The sequence below is a fragment of the Amphiura filiformis genome, chromosome 7 (assembly GCF_039555335.1).
Source record: "Amphiura filiformis chromosome 7, Afil_fr2py, whole genome shotgun sequence".
Taxonomy (NCBI): domain Eukaryota; kingdom Metazoa; phylum Echinodermata; class Ophiuroidea; order Amphilepidida; family Amphiuridae; genus Amphiura; species Amphiura filiformis.
The window spans coordinates 60,727,732-60,739,070 of record NC_092634.1 but is presented as its reverse complement, the minus strand read 5'-3'; the positions used below and the strand labels follow the sequence as shown (position 1 = coordinate 60,739,070).

At 36.6% G+C, this 11,339-nt stretch overlaps 1 long non-coding RNA gene across 1 annotated transcript; it reads right to left on the bottom strand.

The window, feature by feature from the left end:
* Positions 1–310: 310 nt before the first annotated feature.
* Positions 311–10,125, bottom strand: LOC140157421 (uncharacterized). The gene is made up of 2 exons (XR_011859677.1): positions 8,014–10,125; positions 311–7,148 (listed from the first exon to the last, which is right to left on the bottom strand). It is a non-coding gene; the product is annotated as an uncharacterized lncRNA (long non-coding RNA).
* Between the last annotated feature and the right edge of the window lie 1,214 nt (positions 10,126–11,339).

Here is an 11,339-nt window from a genome sequence, read left to right as displayed (position 1 = left end):
AGCATGGACGGTCGATCCAAAGATCGAACAAATTTGTTTCTGGTGCCTTAGGGGCATGCAGCCAAAAGTGCTCTATTTTAACGGATACCTAAGACTGAAATAGGGCAAGCTATTTTCCCCCAAGGTACTGGCTACTGTCCGGGCCTATGATTAGCCTGAATCCTTCTGGCCTCTAATGGCAGCGCCTTTTTTACCCACAATCCTTTTGATTGAGGACTGGAGGATCGAGTCTAGCCTATGATAGGCCCGTAGCTGGTGCCAAGGGGGAAATAGTTGAATGGCAAAGAAATAATGACACTAAACTACAAAATTGTACTCTTGGTTTCAGAATTTATTAATTTTTTGTCAATTTTAGGTCCTTTCATTTCTATAATAAGAACATCTACAAAAACACCTTAATCAATATTCACCAATCCACATGGCAAATGAATTGATTTAATATTCATTGGTAAAACATTGGATTACCATATATATAATAATCATATCATCTATAATATATTCATGTATACAATCAGTTTGGTTGGTTCCCAAGGGAGGTTCTCAGCTTTCTTAGGTTCCTATATTCATAACAGTGGTGCTAAAGTGGGCCTAATCAGGACTAAAAAATGATGAAACTGATCCCTGTGTAGGATCAACAGAGATTACAAAAAGAGCCAAATTTCCTAAATTTTTTGGAGACATTCTCAGAAATCTGGTTTTTGCCATTCCCAAAATTGAGATTTTGGTGTTGTAAGCACAATCATAGTTAGATAAGTACCAAGACAGGGATTTATCCCTCAAGAATTTTGTGCATGATTACATGAAAAATAGACAGGGGGAGGTGATTTTAAATCTTTTCCAAGACTTTTCAACAAAAGCCTATAATTTGTTACTTTTTCCGGTCCTGTTTTCTTGTTATAGTTTCCGGCAGAGATAAACTTGGAATGTTGCGTTTGGAGTGGCCTCCATAGGCGTGCCATGATTGGTTGCCGATTTACACAGTACGGCATGTGTCGTCTGATTGATAGGACGTCAGATGCAACATTTCAAGTTTATGTCTGCAACCAACTATAGTTTTATCCCACTCCACCATGTAAACCCTACCAAAATCCTGGGTGGTTTGCATCAAATACAAGTATAAGGGACAAAATATATTGCTGTGAACTCATACAGATGAACCGAGATCACTATAAACCAACTTATAAATAACATGCTTATGTAGCATTTGGAATGCCTTACATGATTTGCTGAGCACAGCACAGCAACCATGCCGGCAAACACGGTTTTGAACTGTAAAAATATTAATAACATTGCCCTTTATTGTCAAAATAATACAAGGGGAAGCAGAAAGTTGTCTGCAGTTCATCAATATGGGTCTATCACAACAATATGGATGCCTAATACCAGTTAGTATCTGAAGTTTAAAAATATGATTGTATCACCACGGAGTACATTCATTTGGGTAACAAAGGCAACTAAAATTATCACAAAACAGTGTAAAATCTGCAAAATTAGGAAGGCTCTGCAAGTACATGCATGCACAAAGTTATACGAATAACACAGAGATGTAAGTTTTAGATAAAATAACAGCTCTATGTCCGAGTCTGACCCGAAGGGAGTGTTGAGAGTGCATATCAGATCAAAGACAAATATGTGTGTGCATCACTAGGATCCACAACATGCTCATCTATCAAGGCACAGTTCTTTAACCCCAATACATCTGCACATTCATTGAATGACCTTTGAAAATTTGGGTACAAAAACTCATACTCTGAAACTTGAGGTCAAATTTTGCACTATGATTGTCTAATTGAGGTTACTGAACTATGCCATTGGGACGAGGCCATTGTGGTCCATAGTGTATGTCAATAGTAATCAGAAATAGCTCAATTACTAGTAACCTTGAAAAGGTTTGATGAACTTATTGATAAGTTTGATGATCACAAGGTCATTCACCCTTGTACTTGATTGATTATCCACTATTCCAGAAAAATACAGTACTTTTTTGGACATTAAAAAAATAATTATTATCTTGTTTTGCCAAATGAGACGGAGCTTAATCCTAATCCTTTAGTTAGTTCTAACCGGCAATAAAAGTCAAATTTTAATATTTGTACAAAAATTTGAGGAAAAATTGTAGTCACAAAAGACTTGGCACAAGTCTAAGCATTCATCTTGATTATAGGCTAAGAGTGAGCTCAAAATGTTAATATTTTATGTTATTTTTGATAATTGGTTATGGAAAATATTAGAAAATGTGTTTTCCAAAAGTTAGAATGCGTAAATTGATATTAGTCTTAGCTTTGGGCTTGATTGTCACAGCATACGAAAAACAACCTAAAAACGCATGTTTTTGGCCCTTATTTCCAAAATTTGACCAAATATTGCCAGTTAGAAGTAAATAAAGGATAAGGATTTAGAGCTCTGCATTTCATTTAGCAAAACAGGATAATATTTTTCAATTAAAAAAATTGGAGCTGTATTTTTCTGGAATATGGAGTAGTTACATCCTACCCTTGAACTTGACCTTAATTACACCTGTTTGTCTAAACGATAAGCAAATGACGGTTTAGATTAATTAGTTTTCACACCTGTCTGTAAGTGCTCTCCCAAATTTAGATTTGTTTATAACGTTTAAAGGCCGTCAACAAAGAAGTCACTTGGTACCCACAGGATTCAAACCTTAGCCCCTCTCATGCCACGAGATCACCAGCCTGTAGCCACACAGGTGACGCTTGTCCGGCTAGCGATTCCCTGGCCAGCGATTCCCTGGATATATATTACTTGGGCTGATTGTGTCATCGCATCACATACAATGTATGCAGAAACAGTGGTTTTAATAGTGAGATTTATCGAGACCTGGTTCAGTTAGGGTTAATTTACCAACTTTTTTTGTGAACCCATCATGACAGGGAATAGATATTCAAATTGGTATACATAAAAAACTAAAATAAAACAGCTGTTTTCATACACAAGTGCTTAATGTTTTTGTTTACATTTATATCTCCATTATTTTTTCACCAATGAAAATACATTAACATGGGATTTATGTGTAGTGTACAATACAATTAAACAATTTAAACATAAAATATAGTCATAATTATAGAATTAAGAAAATAGGTGGGGAGGGAGGGAGATATGATTATTTCAACAACGTAGCACTAGCATATGCAACTCATGCTATGCTATGTTACATGATTTATAGGCAACACACTGGGTTCACCACATTTATATGCCAGCGACACGTTACCTTTTTATTACAAGGATTATTCCCACATAAAACAAAAAAAAATTGAAAATAGAAATGGTAATAAAATATTCTATTCTCTAGCGCATTGTATAATATATATATTTATATTAATATCAAATAAGACTGGGCTATTCCAGTTGAAATCCTTACTCCCCCTGTGGAAGCCTGAGATTTAGCTCCCATGGGGGATAATAGGTTTCAAATAGAAGAGCCAATTGGGCAACTTCCATTTGAAATACTTCAGTTGTGGATGATATAAGTAAAGCCATAATACAAGGGGAGTATGGGTTTCAAAATAATCAACCCTACCCGATTCCATTTGAAAAACATACTCCCTCTGTGGCAGACATCTCTAAAACCTTCCACAAGAGTACGGCAGATTTCAAAAGGTACAGCCCATTCTTTTAATCGGTCTGGAAACCAATAACATTGTTTCTTGTTTTAAGCTATTGATCACAATACATATAAACCAACTGAATATTAATTGTGGACTACTACCATGTGTTTATAATACACTGTACCAAACTGGATGTCATCATAGGTTTACTCTGGTCTAACTATAATGTTCAGGGGTTCGTGTAAGGCGGCCCTATCTGCTATAGCTGCCAGGTGTCAAATTCTTTTATATGTGTACACTATTGATTACAGAAATTACCAAATTTCTATAAGGCAGCTATTGCAGATTGGGCCTTCTTGTGCTCCCATTATATCCATCCTATAGTCGGGCTATTCCAGTTGAAATCCATACACCCCCTATGGAAGACATGGCCTTAATCTTCCAACACAGGGAGTGTGGATTTCAAATGGAGCCACCTGAATGTGTGACTAAATTTGAAATCTACACTCCCTGTGTGGACGATTTAAGGGCATGTCTTCCACAGGGGGTGTATGGATTTCAACTGGACTAACTCATTTAACTCTGGGAGCAGACTTGATTAGAAAATTATCACAAATTGTTTATCTTCCAAACAAAAAGACAGTAATTGCTCTACTATTTGCTTGCAAATACTGCAATTTTACTCGGGCACAAAATTGATTTCAAACGCCCTACTTCCCAAGTCAAAAGACCGCATCTGCTATATGTTATTATATATGTAGATATATTGTCCCTGCTTGGGCGAGCGGGCAGATATTAGAATATGTCCTCTCACATCAGTTATGATTTTGTATTATCCATAGAGTTATACACTTGAGAAGGTAGATTCCACCATGGAGGTGAAAACGGTATACCTCGGAGTTGTTTTGCCATAGGCTACCTTAGGTAGACTTTCATTTGTGTAGGGCATTCTTGTTCCCCATTCTGCATAAAATGCTGCAGTGAATTATTTTGGTCCACATACTTGTCAATCCAATATGGCCGATTTCTCCATAGCATGTAGTTCAGTAGAATCCAACTTCTCCGGTGTCCAACTCTATGGTTATTTTCTGCAATAAGTCATCAATGATTGCCGTCACTCAGAATGTGATCATGATTGATCCAACTTTTTGCACAATTGCATCAGTTGGCTTGAGTTGTTTGGGTTGTAACTGATCTATGAGGCGCCATTCCGATCGCAAAGCTGAGAACAGTGTAAGATTGCAACCTTGTGTAAGAGCTGGACAGTGCAAGAGCTAATAATGATGAGTCATGCATGACGTAAACAAAGCAGACGACATTTAAAAATACCGTCTTTTTTCTCCCTTTCTTTGGATGATCTAATTACATATCTCTTTCATAGATTGCTGTTTAGAAATAAAAATGTGTTGTATGGATCACCGATTATTTCTGACCCCGGGACGGTACATAAAATGAAAACTTGATCAGCCATTTTGTGATTCTTAGAAGGTACAAAATTTGGAACCGCTGTATTGTCTCTTCAAGACTTGACCAGCAACATTTACCAAGAGGCCATTTTTTGACACTTGCAAAACAAATGTACAAATCAGTATCAGCTGTGGGCCTGGTTGTAATCACTAGCTTCAATGTCCAAGCTTACCCAAGTCAATAACCTGCACTTTGACCTATTTCCTATGACCCTTTGGACCCTCTGACAACAACCATTGACCATTACAGAAGTTGTTGTGTACTTATCATCTACAATTTGCTCCAAACAAAATTCACAAATAAACATAATATATATTGCTTTGGAAAAATACTCCATAATTTACCTCTCCCGTGGCTTCTTCAGTCATAATCTTGTATAGTTTTGCACAAAAGAAATTTATTTGCATGACTTTAATCATATTAGTATTATAAAATAAATACTCTTATTAAGTACAGGTACGAACAAGTGTGTGTCATTAACAAAAATGGCATCGGGAATTATTTTTTTATCAATGTGCTTGGTTGCTTTTCATCACAGACTGAAATTACAGAAGCTAAAATACCATTGTGAAAAAAAACCAACATTCTCATGTTTAACATAATTAGACATTGAGCATTGTGTCATCCCAATCTGCATTCATCCGATATTCTTCTGTAATGTAATTTTACATTTAAAGTAGATAATTTTCCAAAGTTTAACTGTGTTTCGTGTCAATCACTTTCTCATTTATAAATGCAATTTCAATCATAACTTCCACCAGTAAATCATTTGTGTAATTCAATACGTATTTCCTCGAATAAACGCCCGGGGGGCGTTGCATTTTCCAAACGGGGGGAGGGGCATTTATTAGAGGTCACTTTTAGCACGACAATTCCCGTTAAAATCAATAGGTAAGCTTAAAAGTCACGCTAAAATGATTGAAAAAAGTGGTGGGGGGCGTTTATTTGAAGGGGCGCCTATTCGAGGAAATAAGGTATCTGAATTTAAGCAATATCCTTGGTCTGTAAAATCTGTGTACATAGCATTCTATATTAGAACAATGAATTTGTAAGCTGATTCTGTAGTCCAGTTCTGGCAATTAACCCCATGAGAACTACCTGCCGATTGGCCAATCAGCAACATTGTTACAATAATTTCACCACGCAAAAAATTTGGGGTGAATTATTTGGGCCAACTGATAATGAAATTTTTTTTTGGCCAATCAGCAGGTAGTTCTCATGGGGTTAATTGTATTTGGGGAAAAATGAACGCACCCAGCAGACCTTTTTGTCTGGACTACAAAATCAACTTTTACTTCCGGCAGCCATTTTGTGGTTACATATCTCGAAAACAATTACCTTCTTATTTAGTCCGCAAATAATGTAACTATTGCACAGAATGTGTAACTACTGTACATATATATTACCAAATGAATCACATTGCAATGTTTTGGCTCCTTCAAAATCCAAGTGGCAGTGACTTCTATACATTAAACTTGCTGTGATTTCTGCATTCTGATTTGCCATATACCCCGTGAGGTGGCTTGTGCCAATGCTAAGTGCACAATAACCATGGCAAATTTGGCTTACAGTGCAAAAAACTGGTAACACATCATCCTCTGTAGTCATCATAATACAAATGGACCTGTTTATAATCATCCGTGATTCGCCAGGATGTTTAATCACATCAAAACATTCTAGTCCTTGTACAGGTGTGTAACACCTGCTCAAAACTATTTGGCAGATTAATGTAGCTACCAGACAGGACAACACTTCCGATCAATCTGCCGCAATGGTAGCCCAATCTACACAAGGTTGTCAAAAATGTTAGCAAATTGACCCGTTTTGCAAACCGAACCCAGGCCAGTCTTCCCATACAAAGGAAGTCATCTGCACCATGTTAAACTTCCACAGTGAAGACGACAAACATATGAAACAGGAATGCAATTCAGCATCGAAGTGGTTACGTAATTGTCTTGGTTACCGGCTCACGCTATTTTGGTATGCCTTCGAGTGTCATATACTGCGGTGATTGTTTCGATCCTGGCTCATTACTCAAGCGCGCGATCCCGTTGACATAATAACTTCGATACTGAATTCTGAACTCGTACCACATTTGCCACTTCTTTAAGTATGCTTATGGCCATGCGTTTTAAACTGGGTACACCGATAGGGTGGAGCAGTACTTTTGTGCGAGATTTTTTGTGCTAATTCTTAGTATTTTTAAGTCAAGGGTGTCACCTACCTAGACAAATTACCTATCAATTTAAAGCTTTTGATGAGACCTTTGTATTGATACCATAATAATTTATGTAGCATAAACCATTCTCAAGTTATTTTGAATTGAATGTAAACATGACAGGGTGGAGCTGAGGATTGATATGGAGGATTGATATGTAAATTTAACTAAAAATTTCAAAAAAATGGGGGTATATTGATATATTTGCTTCTTTTAATTGGTTTTATGGTGTAAAGACTTAAGAACAATCATTTAGAAACTAAAAAAGGTTACTCTGTCTTTAAATTTAGTGAAATTTTAGTGCAAATCCCTTGATTACAGATAATGCCTTAAATTGCACTGTTTGTGTGTAAATTCCTATTCGGAATGCCTCAAATGTGCATTTCAAATATGTTCGCACACAGTGAAACCTGTAGCAGGTATCACAATCAAAGTATACATTTTTTTAAAGCTCTTGAGCCAAGGAACTCAAATATGATGTTCTTTTCAGCATAGGGTGTAATATGTAAAATATATATATCACTGAAGGTCAAACATTTTTTATGGAAAATGTTGCTATTCAAAGTCCACTACCTCCCTAATCAATCTTCCTATTGGGAAACTAATATCATTTTTGGATTCCCTGTTTAATTTCCTGTCAGGAAATGTATACTTTTTTATACTTTTACAAATTATATTTTTATCAAAAAGCGTGCATTTTCATAGAAAAAAAAAAAAGGAAATTTTGAGTACCGAAAAATCTACCAACTCAAAACACATGGCCTTATATCATTACTAAATAATCTTTGCAAACAACCCATACCAGTTCTATTAAACAGTAATGTAGGTTGAAACTACCATTCTTTGTACCTTAATATGCATCAGAAAATGTCCCATAATAAACTCAAATTCCTCTTTCTCTTGATATGATAAAGTAAAGCCAACAGAGCCTTAACACACACTACACATCAGTATACTTAACTACATTAAGATATTCCAGTTGAAATCCATACAGCCCGGTGGAGGACATAACCTTAATCTCCCACACAGGGGGGTGGAAATTTCAAACGTAGTCACCCATTCAGGTACCCCCATTTGAAATTCACACTCCCTGTGTGGAAGATTTTGGTCATTTCTTCCATTGGGGGCATAAAGATTTCAACCAGAATAGCCCATTGATGTTTGGTTCAGAAATTTCCGGTCAACGTTGGAGGAATAAATTGCTGTTCACAATATCAGCTTGCAGGATGCACCACAGAAGAATACATGATGTCCTTATGCAGTGCTTCCTTAATACATAATGGATTTGTCGCTTCAAGAACATAATAGATTCAGGTATTTTACAATACTACAGATTGCTGTGTAAATATGCAAGGTGAGGTTGCTACAGATACAAGGGGCTATTCCAGTTGAAATCCATACACCCTCTGGAAGACTGGTCTTTAATCACCCACACAGGGAATGTGAATTTCAAATGGGCTTACAGTGAATTGGTGATTACACCCCATTGTGGAAGATTATGACTTCCAAGGGGGGTATGTATTTTAACTGGAACAGTCCTATGACTGAATGATGAATGGCTCGGACACTTGGTATAGATAGGCAACAATGCACACAGTACAAAAGATGTTTTACAAGAGGTGACTAAATTATAACATTTGTAATCCGCAATTTCTTCTCTACCCTGCTTGTGGATACGTAAAAATACAGTAATTATACAACAGGCTCAATAATATACTCTCCGATTGCCCAAATATTTTGGAATCTAATCTAAAAATCCAGCATGAAGCCTCCCTGGGGCAATTCACATGATAATATATTGACTCAGGTGCCCAGCAAACACAAAATGTTATTAAGACATTTTAAACAGGTTGTGTTTTGGGTTTTGGTTTTGATAAAAATGTTTTAATAACATTTTAATGTTGGGTTATCGAAGGTTTTAAAATGGTTTTAACAAGTTTTGTGTGAAACTCGCCCTCCCTCAGTGAAAGATTCAGGTTGAATCTTTCTCAGAGGGTGTATGAAGTTCAAATGGGGCTGCCTAATGTGGTCAATCCATTTGATATTCATGTTCCCCTGTGGAAAGTATTTCCAAAATCTTCCACGGGGGAGTGTGGATTTTAAATAGCCCATTTTCTGCTGTGACTTTTTCCCAACTGTTGAATTACAAAGGCAATCATAATTTAACCACCTCTTGTATAACCTCTTCGTTATCTTAAAAAACTTTTGCAAGAATTATGTTGGTACAGACACGATTGACTTTGCTCATTATTATTAATTATGACAAATATTCAAAGGAATGGTGGAAGAATTCTTATTTTGTTATACAACATAATCATCTCACGTGGTACAACATTAATATCAACACACTCAAAATATTACGCTTTTTCTTTTCCACTGATTTTTTTCAGTATATAAAGAACAAAAACACACATTGTACAATGTTTTGTGGTATAAAATATTCATTTCTTGGGTTTACTCGTTACTTAGTAGACTCATTAACTTCATTTAGCTAAAACTTTGTTTGCTATGCAAACCCTAGGCAGAATTTTGGATATCTTGACATTTTATTCACAATTCATTTTAGCACCAACTTTAGGTTATCTTCTAGGTGAAGAAGTTAGAAAGCACCTACAGGTAATAGAGTACCGAAGTGATGACGTCACAGAAAACGGGTTTTGCATTTCAGCGTTTTGAATACCGTGTATCGGTGGAGCATGGTGAAAAACATCCGCAGTCCAAATTTGGTGTGAATCGGATCATGAGGGCCCGAGATATGGCCGCATGAATACCTAATTAGCCCCATTGAAATCAGTGTAAATTGGCCTGGTTCCAAACAGTTATGAATCAGGCCAATTTACACTGATTTCAATAAGGGGCTAATTAGGTATATCTCGGCCCTCATGATCCGATTCCCACCAAATTTGGACTGTGGATGTTTTTCATCATGTTCTACTGAAATATGGTCATGAAAATGCTGAAATGCAAAAAAGAAAATTTTATGACGTCACACTTCGGTACTCTATGTTGAGTAGGGCTGTTGTCGAGTAGAAGATCCGACGTCGACAAGTTGTCGCCAAGTTGTCGACAAAGCAATACATTCAAACTATTCAGTTCAGAGACCACATTGTGCATCGTTTATTTACACCAAAATATTACCATACCATAAATACCACATAAAAGCATGGAAATATAAAATCTGCACCACTTGCAAATTAAATAGAAGACTGGTGCAGTTAACTTATGGCAAATAATGGTGACGTTAAGCATATCTTAAGCCGATCTCTAACATTTTTAGCAACTAGTTTTTTGTCAACAATTGCGCCACGCTTGTCGACAATCAGGAAAATTGCTTGGTCGACAATATTGTCGACAACAGCCTTGTCAACAATATTGTTGACAACGGCCTTGTTGACAACAGCCTTTTGGGATTGAACTTTATCGTTGTAATCTAACAAAAAGGACAGAGGTGCATTTTTTGTCAAGTCTCATCAAGTTTATATAATGTCCTTCACCAGCCTTCAAATTTGTGCATACTGAGCCATGTTTATACAAAGCAAACAAAGTTTTAACTCATAATAATTGATAACACATCTTCAAGTAACCATGGATAATGTAAGATACATACAAAGGCTGCTTCTACTCATATCCCCCAAGGTCACAGTTCATAGTAAGCAACATGAACATATGTGTAACTGTGAACTATGACTTAGGGCATGAGAATATACATTCCTGTCGTTGGGCTATTCCAGTTATAATCCATACACCCCCTATGGAAGACATGACTTTAATCTTCCACACAGGGAGTGTGAATTTCAAATGGGGTCACCTCAATGGGTTGACTCCATTTGATATCTACACCCCCTGTGTGGTAGATTAAGATGATGTCTTCCATAGGGGGTGTATGGATTTCAACTGGAAAACCCTATTAGGATTGTCAGAATTTGATTCACAAAGGGTGTAGTAAGAGAGGATTCCCATAATATCCCAGCATACAGCATGGGTGGCTACATTTTGTATTTGTATCATATTACATCCCCTATCTTTTTGTGTGTGTTCCCTTCACAAAACTGCATCTGTCATGGGCTCAAAGATGCAGTTTTGTGAAG